The sequence below is a fragment of the Mauremys reevesii genome, linkage group 1 (genome assembly GCF_016161935.1).
Source record: "Mauremys reevesii isolate NIE-2019 linkage group 1, ASM1616193v1, whole genome shotgun sequence".
Lineage (NCBI taxonomy): Eukaryota > Metazoa > Chordata > Testudines > Geoemydidae > Mauremys > Mauremys reevesii.
This window is the reverse complement of record NC_052623.1, coordinates 354,239,911-354,252,613: the sequence shown is the minus strand read 5'-3', so window position 1 is coordinate 354,252,613 and position 12,703 is coordinate 354,239,911.

Here is a 12,703-nt window from a genome sequence, read left to right as displayed (position 1 = left end):
ATGAAGAGGTTTGCTGTGTAATTTTGGATGTGTGGTCCTTCCTATGCCCATTCCCTGTGCTTGGGTGTGATCAACTCAGTTTAGCTCTGCTGTAAGCCACATAAAGGAACCAGAGTGACAAAACTTGAGTCAAACTAAGTTCTTGGAAAACCAAATAAAAAAGAGTTTGGGGGAACCCCAAGAGAACCCAGGTACATTGGAACTAAAGTGAGGGTTGTTTTTTTTCAGTTGTGTTTGTTTAAAAGGAAGACAGACAGTGATATTGCATTGGCAAATTCCCCATAGAAACAAAGAGTGGAACAAAAGAATAATAAAAGTACCTCAACTTTTCCTCATTTATGGAGGACAGTCTTATCAGATGCATCCAGATATCCTCCAATTACACAAGCTGAAAATTGTTCCACTTTACTGCAGTTCTGTAACCATATGGGAACCAGTCCTGTCTGTGTTCTGCGCACATCTAAAATTCCTGCTGAATGACCTGCCCTGGAAGCAAGTTACCAGTGACCCAGGGCTGGGGCGGAAGGAGGGTGCAGGTGTGGTGGGGGAAAGCCCAGGGCTGGGGCAGCACAGGGTGTGTGTGTGTGGGAGAGCCTAGGGCTGGGGTGGCAGGGGGTGCAGGTGGGGGGGACCCAGGGCTGGGGCAGGAGGGGGGTGCGGGTCGGGGAGCCCAGGGCTGGGGCTCCAGGGGGGTGCGGGTGGGGGGAGGCCCAGAGCTGGGGTGCAGGTGGTGGGGAAGAGCCCAGGGCTGGGGTGGGGGCAGCCAAAAATTATTTTGCTTGGGGCGGCAAAAAACCTAGAGCTGGCCCTGCCTGCTCATAAAGTTATCAAGCTCCATCTCAAAAGTGGTTAGGTTATTTGTCTCCACTATTCCTATGGGGAGGCTGTTCCAGACCGTCACTCCTCTGATGGTTAAAAACCTTCTAATTTCCAGCCTAAATTTATTCAGTTGTCCCAGAGCTGCTCCAACTTCTGCTGGGGATAGGGTGACCAGATGTCCCGATTTTATAGGGACTGTCCCGGTATTTGGGTGGTTGTCGTATATAGGCACCTATTAACCCCCACCCCCTGTCCAGATTTTTCACACTTGCTGTCTGGTCACCCTAGCTGGGGGTCCCAGCAGTCCCGTGCACATACAGAATCTGGGTGGTACAAGGGTGATTTTAAAGGGTTGTGCGACTCAGGAGGCAGCTTTTCTCTGACTCTAGCACTGAGTCTAGTCCTGTAACGGTAACAGAATTATCAGTGGAGAAATAATGAGGCCTAATGTTCCCCACAACTTTTCATCGCAATTTATAACTGTTTTCAGTTGTTTATAACTTTGACAAACACCAACTGTTTAGGCTGAAATATTCCATGTTTAGTCCCTGGCTCAGGTTGGTTTTGTTTTTTGTGAATTTGAACAGAAACAGCATGGCAGTTTTTGAGAATTGGGTAAGTGAAAAATAGATATTTTGGCCGTTGTTAAAAAAATAACAAAACATGTAATTAAAGACTGTCACAATGCATAAGCTGTCATGGGATAAAAGGAAAGGTCCTTTCATGGATTGAGAACTGGTTAAAGGACAGGGAACAAAGGGTAGGAATTAATGGTAAATTCTCAGAATGGAGAGGGGTAACTAGTGGTGTTCCCCAAGGGTCAGTCCTGGGACCAATCCTATTCAATTTATTCATAAATGATCTGGAGAAAGGGGTAAACAGTGAGGTGGCAAAGTTTGCAGATGATACTAAACTACTCAAGATAGTTAAGACCAAAGCAGATTGTGAAGAACTTCAAAAAGATCTCACAAAACTAAGTGATTGGGCAACAAAATGGCAAATGAAATTTAATGTGGATAAATGTAAAGTAATGCACATTGGAAAAAATAACCCCAACTATACATACAACATGATGGGGGCTAATTTAGCTACAACGAGTCAGGAAAAAGATCTTGGAGTTATCGTGGATAGTTCTCTAAAGATGTCCATGCAGTGTGCAGAGGCGGTCAAAAAAGCAAACAGGATGTTAGGAATCATTAAAAAGGGGATAGAGAATAAGACTGAGAATATATTATTGCCCTTATATAAATCCATGGTACGCCCACATCTCGAATACTGTGTACAGATGTGGTCTCCTCACCTCAAAAAAGATATTCTAGCACTAGAAAAGGTTCAGAAAAGAGCAACTAAAATGATTAGGGGTTTAGAGAGGGTCCCATATGAGGAAAGATTAAAGAGGCTAGGAGTCTTCAGTTTGGAAAAGAGAAGACTAAGGGGGGACATGATAGAGGTATATAAAATCATGAGTGATGTTGAGAAAGTGGATAAGGAAAAGTTATTTACTTATTCCCATAATACAAGAACTAGGGGTCACCAAATGAAATTAATAGGCAGCAGGTTTAAAACAAATCAAAGGAAGTTCTTCTTCACGCAGTGCACAGTCAACTTGTGGAACTCCTTACCTGAGGAGGTTGTGAAGGCTAGGACTATAACAATGTTTAAAAGGGGGCTGGATAAATTCATGGTGGCTAAGTCCATAAATGGCTATTAGCCAGGATGGGTAAGAATGGTGTCCCTAGCCTCTGTTCGTCAGAGGATGGAGAAGGATGGCAGGAGAGAGATCACTTGATCATTGCCTGTTAGGTTCACTCCCTCAGGGGCACCTGGCATTGGCCACTGTCGGTAGACAGATACTGGGCTAGATGGACCTTTGGTCTGACCCGGTACGGCCTTTCTTATGTTCTTATGTTCTTATGCACAGAGGGGTCAAATTTATACGGTTGCACAAGCAGTCTTAATTCTGGCATTGCCTAACGTTTGAGTACGTGACTTTGCAACCTTAGTGTTCTTTTACCAGAGGGTTTTTTTGTTTTGTTTTTTTGGGTATAACACTTATCTGGTCATTTCCCTACTTTTTAATACTTAGTTTTTATTTGACTGTTCTTGTTTTGTAGATTGTATAGGGGTTGTGTTAATCACAGGAGCAACCTTAACTCTCATGAGTGTTTTTGCGTGAGCGTATCTATATCTAAAAGTCACGGTGTAAGAAGAAAAGAAAGTAGATCAAGTTTTGGTGCTATAGTTCAGCCTTGTTAGTGCCAAATGGTCTCAGATGTTTTCATAGTAGGATCCTCATCTTTTTTTGTGATTAGTGTTTTCATAAGGAAACAGACAATGAAAAGTACAGCTTATGTATATTTCCGAATACTACAGGATTCACTATCCAATAGAATTATGCAATTTTACAACTAGTCAAAGCTGCAAGCCTAGACTACAAAACCAGACAACACTACACAGACATAACATGTTAGGGTGGGGAAAACAGTAATAAAATAGGAGAATACATATCTGAATAGACAGAAGAGGGAAGGAGGGGACTGGGGGTAGGAGAAAGAGGAGTTAGGTGCAGTGGAGGTCTGGCATTATTTGAGCTAGCTCAACTTTTTTTTAATCCAACTGTATTTAGAAACAGGGTCCACATTTCTTTGAATTCATACGCTTGTTCTCTACGGCGATAAGTTATTCATTCTTTGGACTATTAACGCAGACAGGTCTGAATACCACTGCTCTATTCTGGGCATAAGCCCACTCTTCCACTTCTGTGAAATCATGTTCTTGGTGATCATTGCAGCCATTAAGAACCAGAATCTTTGTAGCATAATCCACATATTGAGAACAACTTTGTTTTGCAAACACCTCCCTGCCCCTCCACTTATGTGTGAAGCTCCTTCTCTTCCATTTGCAATCATATAGCAACCCTATAGCAGCTACAGCAACTGCTTATGTGGAAAATATTAGAAGGTCCAAAAAACAATTTTTAATTGCAAAATTTTTGCAGGGCAAGGAGGAGAGTTTTTTTGACCTGCTCTATTATACATATTCACTGAGCAAATGAGGATAGGTTATACCAGGAGGACGGGGTTTGTGATTATATTACAGAGATAACATAGATGCTTGCACTTAGGCATCTTTCTCTATTTTTTTGCATAGATGAACTAGAGGGGAAGGACTGTCCAGGGGTTAGGGAACTGATTTGAGACTTGGGAGCCTTGGCATCAATTTCCTGCTCTGCCCCAGACTTCCTGTGTGACCTTGGACAAGTCACTTAGTAACTCTGTGCCTCAGTTCACCATCTGTACAATGAGGATAATAGCATTTACCTCACAGGCAGGGCTGGCTCCAGGCACCAGCAAAGGAAGCAGGTGCCTGGGGCAGTCAATAGAAAGGGGCAGCATGTCTGGGTCTTCGGCAGCACTTCAGTGGCGTGTCCTTCATGACGTCTCTTCCTCTTCGGCGGCACTTCGGCGGCAGCTCAATCAGTTTCCTTTTTCTTTTTCTTTGCCGCTTGGGCGGCAAAAAAGCTGGAGCCGGCCCTGCTCACAGGGGTGTTGTGAGAATAGATATAGTAAAGATTAAATAGTTGTAACCCTTCTGCCAGGTGGAGCCAGCAGCAACAAGGGCCGGGTTCAGTCTCTAGGGGTTCCTTTTCAACAATACAACACAAAACCAGTTTGAGCCCCCACCCAGTGACCTGGAACAATTACACACCACCCCCTGGGCACCTGTAAGAGGCAATACTCCTCCTCTCGCAAGCACAGAGTCTGAGTGTAGCAAAAACTTTTAATAAAAGGAGGGAAGTAACTCAGCATTAATTTGGGAAGACACCACAACTAGGGTTCATAAACATAAACCATGAGCAAAAGACCCACCCCCCCAAGTAAGTTGGGTGGTGTCCTTTTCCCCTCAGGGTCTTAAGTCCAGCAATCCAAAAGTCCCTTTAATGTGTCCGACCTGTCTATGACCCCACTCACAGTTGCTGTCCTTGGCCAGTGCAGCCCCAGAGTCCAGAGGCTCATCCGCAGAGTTCACCTCCCACCCTGGGTGGAAGGAGGCACCTTCCACCCTCCACTGCTCAGGCACTTGCTCGTCACCCCCAAAGGCCAATTACTGCACCTCCTCCGCAGAGCTCTGCTCTGGCCCTCCTCACCAGCTGCACGCTCGCACCTCTCTGCCAGCTGGCCACTCACCAAGATGTCTGCAGGACCCCCCACTTCACACAGCTCTCAGTGATTTCAGCTTGTCAGAAGGGGAGCCTCACTGCTGGTGCACACTGGGCAATCTCTTACAATAGAGACATTGTCCAAAATGAGGTCTAATATTTAGACCTAGATACAATGATTTCAACTCTGCAGCAATAACAAAACTCTCAACTAAGTCTAAATTAGCCCTTCTATTATACCATGATGAGCAAAAGGGTCCAATGATGTCTATGCCCACCACACATACATACCTACTCCCACTCTCTCACAACTCAGAGGGCTCATGTCCTCTGTCTAGCGAGTGCCATTTACTTGAGGGTGAGTCCCTCCATTGGGGTATGCCACGTACAATTCTGCTGCCCTCAGTTCACACAACAAAGATAACAACGCTTTGTTACTCCTGCCCAATAACAAGGACACTGGGGATCCAACACCAGCCACAAGTGATCATTTGGGCAAGTCCCTAGACTCTGTTTGTTTGTCAGAGGGTGGAGCTGGATGGCAGGAGAGAGATCACTTGATCATTACCTGTTAGGGCTGGTCTACACTAAGGGGAAAAATCGATATAAGATACGCAACTTCAGCTACGTGAATAACGTAGCTGAAGTCGAAGTATCTTATATCGATAACTTACCCGTCCTCACGGCGCGGGATCGATGTCCGGGGCTCTCCATATCGACGCCGCCACCGCCGTTCGGGGCGGTGGAGTTCCGGAATCGATAGAAGCGCGTTCGGGGATCGATATATCGCGTCTAGATGAGACGCGATATATCGATCCCTGAAAAATCGATCGCTACCCGCCGATACAGTGGGTAGTGTAGACGTAGCCTTAGGTTCACTCCCTCTGGGGCACCTGGCATTGGCCACTGTTGGTAAACAGGATACTGGGCTAGATGGACCTTTGGTCTGACCCAGTACGGCCGTTCTTATGTTCTTATGTAAGCAATCCCATCATGCTGAGCACGTAGGCAGGGTGGGTGTGTTCATGCAAATAAGATCAGCTCCTGAAGTCCTTTTCCACAGCTCACCAGTAGATATCAGGGAAGAGCTCATTCAAACCCTGCTTACATAGTAAAGACCATATAAGTGCCTGAGATAGTTAGAAGACATAAAGGAGACTTATGATGCATTAATAACACTAGTGGGCTTTGTTATCAAATTTAACATCTTTGTTCTAATTTTATCGTAACAAAAAAAAAAATACCATCAGCCCATCAGAGAAAGAGGCTTCAAGGTTCATAGCCACAAACAGGACAACCCCTCCCCCCCTTCCCGCTCCCCCCAAGAGGCTGATGTCTAAATCTGAGGTCTTCATTACATGTTGCTGTGAATCTTGTTGATTTCAGTGGCATGCCAAATACAGTTCTCTGATGGCTAACTTCCCTGTTGTGCATCTTATGCAGAGCAGCAGTGTGTGCTATACTTCAGAGAAGGCTGGATCCAGAGATGAAAGTAAGCTGGACCAGCTTCCCCAGGCTGGTGATTTAAAGGGCCTGGGACTCCTGGCAGCAGCCAGAGTCCCAGCCCTTTAAATTGCCACCATAGCCCTGCTGCCAGAGCTTCTAGGTGGTGGAGGCTGCAGCGGAGAGCCCCAGACCTTTTTAATCGCCACTGGAGCCCCATTGCTGGAGCCCTGGGGTAGCAGCCGCAGCCCAGGGCTCTGGTGGTGATTTAAAGGGCCAGGGGCTCCCGGCCGCCGCTACCACAGCCCTTTAAATCGCCTACGGAGCCCCAGAGGCTCCCAGCTGCTGCCGCTACCCTGGGGCTCGGGGCTCTGCTTTAAAGGGCCCGGGGATTTAAAGGCCCCGCCTCTTCCAGTTGAGGCCACGTGTCTTCCAGTTGAGGCCATGCTCCCTGCTCAGGACTCTGGCGTATTGGTACGTCCTTTAAGTTACTTTCACCCCTGGCTGGATCATCACAAAATGCTGCCCTGGTGGCTAGATTATCGTAAAGGCAGTACATGGGGTTTGTTATCCATGGGTGAATGACTATTGTGTCATTTTGTCTTTATAGGCCACAAGACTAAGTCATTTCTAAGAGATGGAGGGAGCAGCTGGTTTTCTGGTTCTAAAGTTGTGGTAATCACTGTTTATGCTCATATCAATGGGAAGCCAACTTAAGTTTCTAGTCTTGGGGCTCCTTAGTGGTGACTCAGGGCTTGGAGTGCGGAGACTGAGTCTGACCCACACTGGATACACATTTCCATGAGAGATGTACCATTAAGTCAGATGTTTAAGAGACCCACTTGCATGGGAGAATGGAACCCAAGGAACTCGGGTGTAGGATGAGCAAATCTAGCATATGATCAAATGAAAAAGTTATCAATAAATCATTCTGTAAAAGACCAATAGGTACTGGACGCCAGAGCCAGGTCAGATTCACTTCCTCCTTCATATACCCACTCTGAATTAGGCTAATCCAACTTTGCTTTACCTCTGTGGGAATTTAAGGGCGATACTATGGGTTGGCCACTATAGGGCGCTCATATTCCATGAATGTTACAACCTAGTACTGAGAGAGACAAGGTGTATGAGGTGTGATGTTCCATTCTATATTATTTTATAAATAGCAAAGAATCCTGTGGCACCTTATAGACTAACAGACGTTTTTGGAGCATGAGCTTTCGTGGGTGAATACCCACTTCGTCGGAATTCACCCACGAAAGCTCATGCTCCAAAAACATCTGTTAGTCTATAAGGTGCCACAGGATTCTTTGCTGCTTTTACAGATCCAGACTAACACGGCTACCCCTCTGATATTTTATAAATATATGCTAATGAGTGAATATAATGTAACTGGAATATGCTTCATGCAAAAGGTCTCTTGTAAGGTATCATTACAAAGCTTGTAATCTACTGAGTGTGGTCATCCTATTTGTATAAATGTATCACTCTTGAATCTGAAACTAGAAATACGAAATATAACTCTGAGGGCCTATTGTAATTATGCAAAGTGTGGGCCATTAAAAGTGGTTTGGAATCTTGATGGCTTCCATCAACCAGGACAATTGACTGTGGATGGTCTGTTTGCAGGCAGCCTTCCTTTGAGTCAGGCTGGGAGGAATGAAGGCTTGAAGTGTTACAGTGACATGTGATCATGTCACCTGAACTGGAATCCATCTTTAACCTGGTGTCTTTCCATTGAGAAGAAGGGGGTGGAAACCCAGAGAGGGACAAAGGATTCCCGCCTTATGCAAAAGATATATAAATGGGTGGAACAGAACAAAGAGGAGAGCCATTATGAGGAATCCCCTAGCTACCACCTGAGCTGGAACAAGAGCTGCACCAGGGGAAAGAATTGTGCCCAGGCCTGGAAGGTGTCCAGTCTGAGGAAAAAACTTACTGAAGCATCTCTGAGAGTGAGATTATCTGTATTCAGTTTGGTTAGAAATAGATTTGCATGTTTTATTTTATTTAGCTTAGTGACTTACTTTGTTCTGTCTGTTACTACCTGGAACCACTTAAACCCTACTTTCTGTATTTAATAAAATCACTTTTTACTTATTGATTAACCCAGAGTATGTGTTAATACCTGGGTGAGCAAACAGCTGTGCATATCTCTCTATCAGCGTTATAGAGGGCGAACAATTTATGAGTTTACCCTGTATAAGCTTTATATAGGGTAAAACGGACTTATTTAGTTTTAGACCTCATTGGGAGTTGGGCATCTGAGTGTTAAAGACAAGAACATTTCTGTTAGGTGCTTTCAGTTAAGTCTACAGCTGTTAGGGGACGTGATTCAGACCTGGGTTTGGGTTTGCAGCAGGCTAGTGAGTCTGGCTTAAACCAGGCAGGCAGGGCCGGCTCCAGGCACCAGCATTCCAAGCTGGTGCTTAGGGCAGCAATCTGCAAGGGGCGGCAGTCCCTGTTGTTTTGTCCCAAGCAGTGCGCCGAATTGCCGCCACAGACAGCGGGGGCAGTCCGTGCGCCGTTAGGGCGGCAGGCACGTTTCCGCGGTGGCGGCAATTCGGCGGCAGCTTCTATGTTTAGCTGAAGCCACCGTGGACAGCTAAACATAGAAGCTGCCGCCGAATTGCCGCTGCCGCCGTGGAAACGTACCTGCCGCCCTAAGGGCACACGGACTGCCCCCGCTGCCCGCGGCAGCAATTCGGCGTGCTGCGTGGGGCGGCGAAAACTGTAGAGCCGGCCCTGCAGGCAGGGCACTGAAGTCATAAGCTGACAGGGCAGGAAAGCAGGGGCAGAAGTAGTCTTGTCACATCAGTTGGCAGCTCCCAAGTGGAGTGTTGTGATCAAACCTGTCACATGAGGCAATATCTTTTATTGGACCAACTTCTGTTGGTGAGTGAGACAAGCTTTTGAGCTCCACAGACGTCCTGAAGAAGAGCTCTGTGGAGCTCGAAAGCTTGTCTCTTTCATCAACAGAAGTTGGTCCTATAAAAGATATTGCCTCACCCACCTCTCTCATACCATGGGAATAGGAACATAAGAACGGCCATACTAGGTCAGACTAAGGCCCATCTAGCCCAGTATCCTGTCTTCCAACAGTGGCTAATGCCAGGTGCCCCAGAGGGAATGAACAGAACAGGTAATTATCAAGTGATCCAGCCCCTGTTGCCAATTCCCAGCTTCTGGCAAACAGAGGCTAGGAACACCATCCCTGCCCATCCTGGCTAATGGCCATTGATTGCTGGACCTATCCTGCATGAAACAACAAAGCTACAACACCGCAAACAGACTAGTATTGAAAGCTACAAGAATGCATTGATTTTAAAGAGGGAACATATAGGCCACAGAATTTTAGGAAAGGATCTCCTCTGTTTCAGGCTGAAATCTGCACGTCATACCTCATGAGTCTCACACTGAATTGATTATGTGTTTTGTTTATTTGAGTAAGAAATAAGTGAAGTAGAAATTGCCCACATTTTGGCTTTAAGTCAATAAAAGTGTTGGAACCATAGGCCCGAATCATTCTCCATGGATGAAAATCCTGCTGCTCAATGACCAAGTGTATGTGCATGGGTGTCATCTGTGCACCATTCCTCCCTCCACTATGCATCCTTTCCTTCTGTGAGTGGGGACCGAGACTAAAATGCTAAGTGGCAGCTGTGCCACTCTAGTGTTTTTAAATGTAGACACTCACTGCAGTGATGGCAGGGGTTCTCCCATTGTTGTACTTAATCCATCTCCCGGGGAGGCAGCAGCTAGGGTTGACAGAAGAATTCTTCCGTTGACCTAGCGTTCTCTACAACAGGGATTAGGCTGACATAGCTACATCTCTCAGGAGTGTGGATTTACCCCATAGAGAGGTAACTATGCTGCTGTAAGTTTTCAGTGTAGACCAGCCCTAAGTCTTGGAGATATGAATTATTCCCCACATCCACCAAATCCATAGGGATCCACAGATTTGCCATGAACTCTCCCTGTGCTGTAGAGTCATCCTTGAGGGAGGATCTAGGGGAAACGCAGGGATTGAGAAGTTCCTAGAAATGTGACTATCAGAGAAGAATCAAGGAGAGAGCAGGGTACCACATAAGTACTGTGAGACAGAGGGCCTCTGCATGGGTTATGGACTTCCAGGAGCCATATCAAGATTCATGGGGTTTGGAGACTGAGGGTATGGCTACACTTACAAATCTGCAGCGCTGGTCATCCAGCTGTGCAGGGCCAGCGCTGGTGTGTGGCCACACTCACAGCTACCAGCGCTGGTGTGTGGCCACATTTGCAGTGCTGTTGGGAGTGATGCATTATGGGCAGCTATCCCAGCGTTCAACGTGCTTTTCAAAAGAGGGGGGTGGGGTGGGGCGTAGTGTGACAGGGAGCGGGCGAGAGAGAGAGAGTGGATTTTTGGAGCCAACACTGTGTGTTAGCTTCCTGACTTGAAAAATCAGAACATGTTCCCGATCCCTTACCCTTAACTCTTAACTGCAAACAGCCTGCAGTCAACGGACTCCCTCGCTCCCCTCTGCCCCATTTCTGTCAAGCAAACACTCACTCCCTGCCTGCCTCATTATCTCATCTGATTGTTCACAGATTGATCACAGCAAACAGGAGCTGTGTTTGTAGATAAGCAGCTCCGGGATCAACGGATCAACTGAGCTACGGAGCTCGGAGTTCACAACAAAACAAAGAGAGGCTGCATAACAAAACAGAGAGAGTAATTTATAAAAGCATTCTGGGATATCTGCTAATACCCTGGAGGCCAATAACAGCGCTGGTGTGTGGCCACACTTGATGACCAGCACTGCAATCTTTATTCCCCATGCTGAGCCAGGTGTATGGCCAGCACTGCAGCCAGGGAGTTGCAGCGCTGTATGTGCCCTGCAGGTGTGGACACTTACTAATTGCAGCGCTGGAAAGCCTCCACCAGTGCTGCAACTCGCAAGTGTAGCCATACCCTGTGATTGTAACTACGTGATCTTAATTAAATGTGTGTTGATGAGATAGACACTGCAGATATATTTAATGTGTCATTCTCCAGGTTCTTGTTTCAGTCCTCAATGTTCTCTTCTGTATTTACTTGTTCTAGGCTGGTGTAGGGTATGATAAGCTTGGTTGTGTAACTGTACAACATTTGTAAAAGCAGCAAAGAATCCTGTGGCACCTTATAGACTAACAGACGTTTTGTAGCATGAGCTTTCGTGGGTGACTACCCACTTCGTCGGATGCAAGCAGTGGAAATTTCCAGGGGCAGGTATATATAAGCAAGCAAGAAGCAGGCTAGAGATAACGAGGTTAGATCAATCAGGGAGGATGAGGCCCTGTTCTAGCAGTTGAGGTGTGAAAACCAAGGGAGGAGAAACTGGTTCTGTAATTGGCAAGCCATTCACAGTCTTTGTTTAATCCTGAGCTGATGGTGTTAAATTTGCAGATGAACTGGAGCTCAGCAGTTTCTCTTTGAAGTCTGGTCCTAAAGTTTTTTTGCTGCAGGATGGCCACCTTAAGATCTGCTATTGTGTGGCCAGGGAGGTTGAAGAGTTCTCCTACAGGTTTTTGTATAACATTTGTACAACATTTGGTTTCACATACCACACTTTTCAAATCCAAAGGACACAACTATGAACTAGCTATGGTAATCTAAGAAACATTGGCTTTAACCACTTCCCGACTGTCAGTCAGAAATAGGAAAGAACTGCTTATCTTGCAATATATCATTATCTTCACTTCTGCTCTTGAGAACAGGGAAGAGGGAAATGCACATTAAAAAAAACTGCTAAAAAATGATCGATCCTTTTGATCCATGTGCTAGGCAAAAGTTCAGATTAATGTTTAGTTTACTGTAGCTGAACTAGTTTGTCCATCCCGAATTAAAAGGTTTGCTGGTGGGTAGGAAAGAATATAGGGCACAATGCTGTCACTCTTTTTTGATCTATGCAACTGGTCACATTTTGGGTCCTAAGGCCGTTCCAGTTGAGAGGTTAAACTGGTGATAGGTATTTCTTTGATGTAGTTGTGTTTAATTAAAAAGAAAGAACAAAGTCCTGTGACTGAGTGCAGAGGGCACCAAGAGCAAAAGGAACAGTTTCTTAACTTCCAGCCCCAAACTCTCTTTAGGTAACAGACCCAACCTTCTAGCACTTAGAGAGTAGGGTGATACCAGGCTCCCAGCCCTCTGTCTTCCAGATGGGTGGGGCGATTAAGAGTGTGACAAAAACTCCTGTTAAACTGCTGAGTGTTCCTATTAACTCAGTGCTTTTATTCTATTTATATGTAAGCAGGATCTGACTG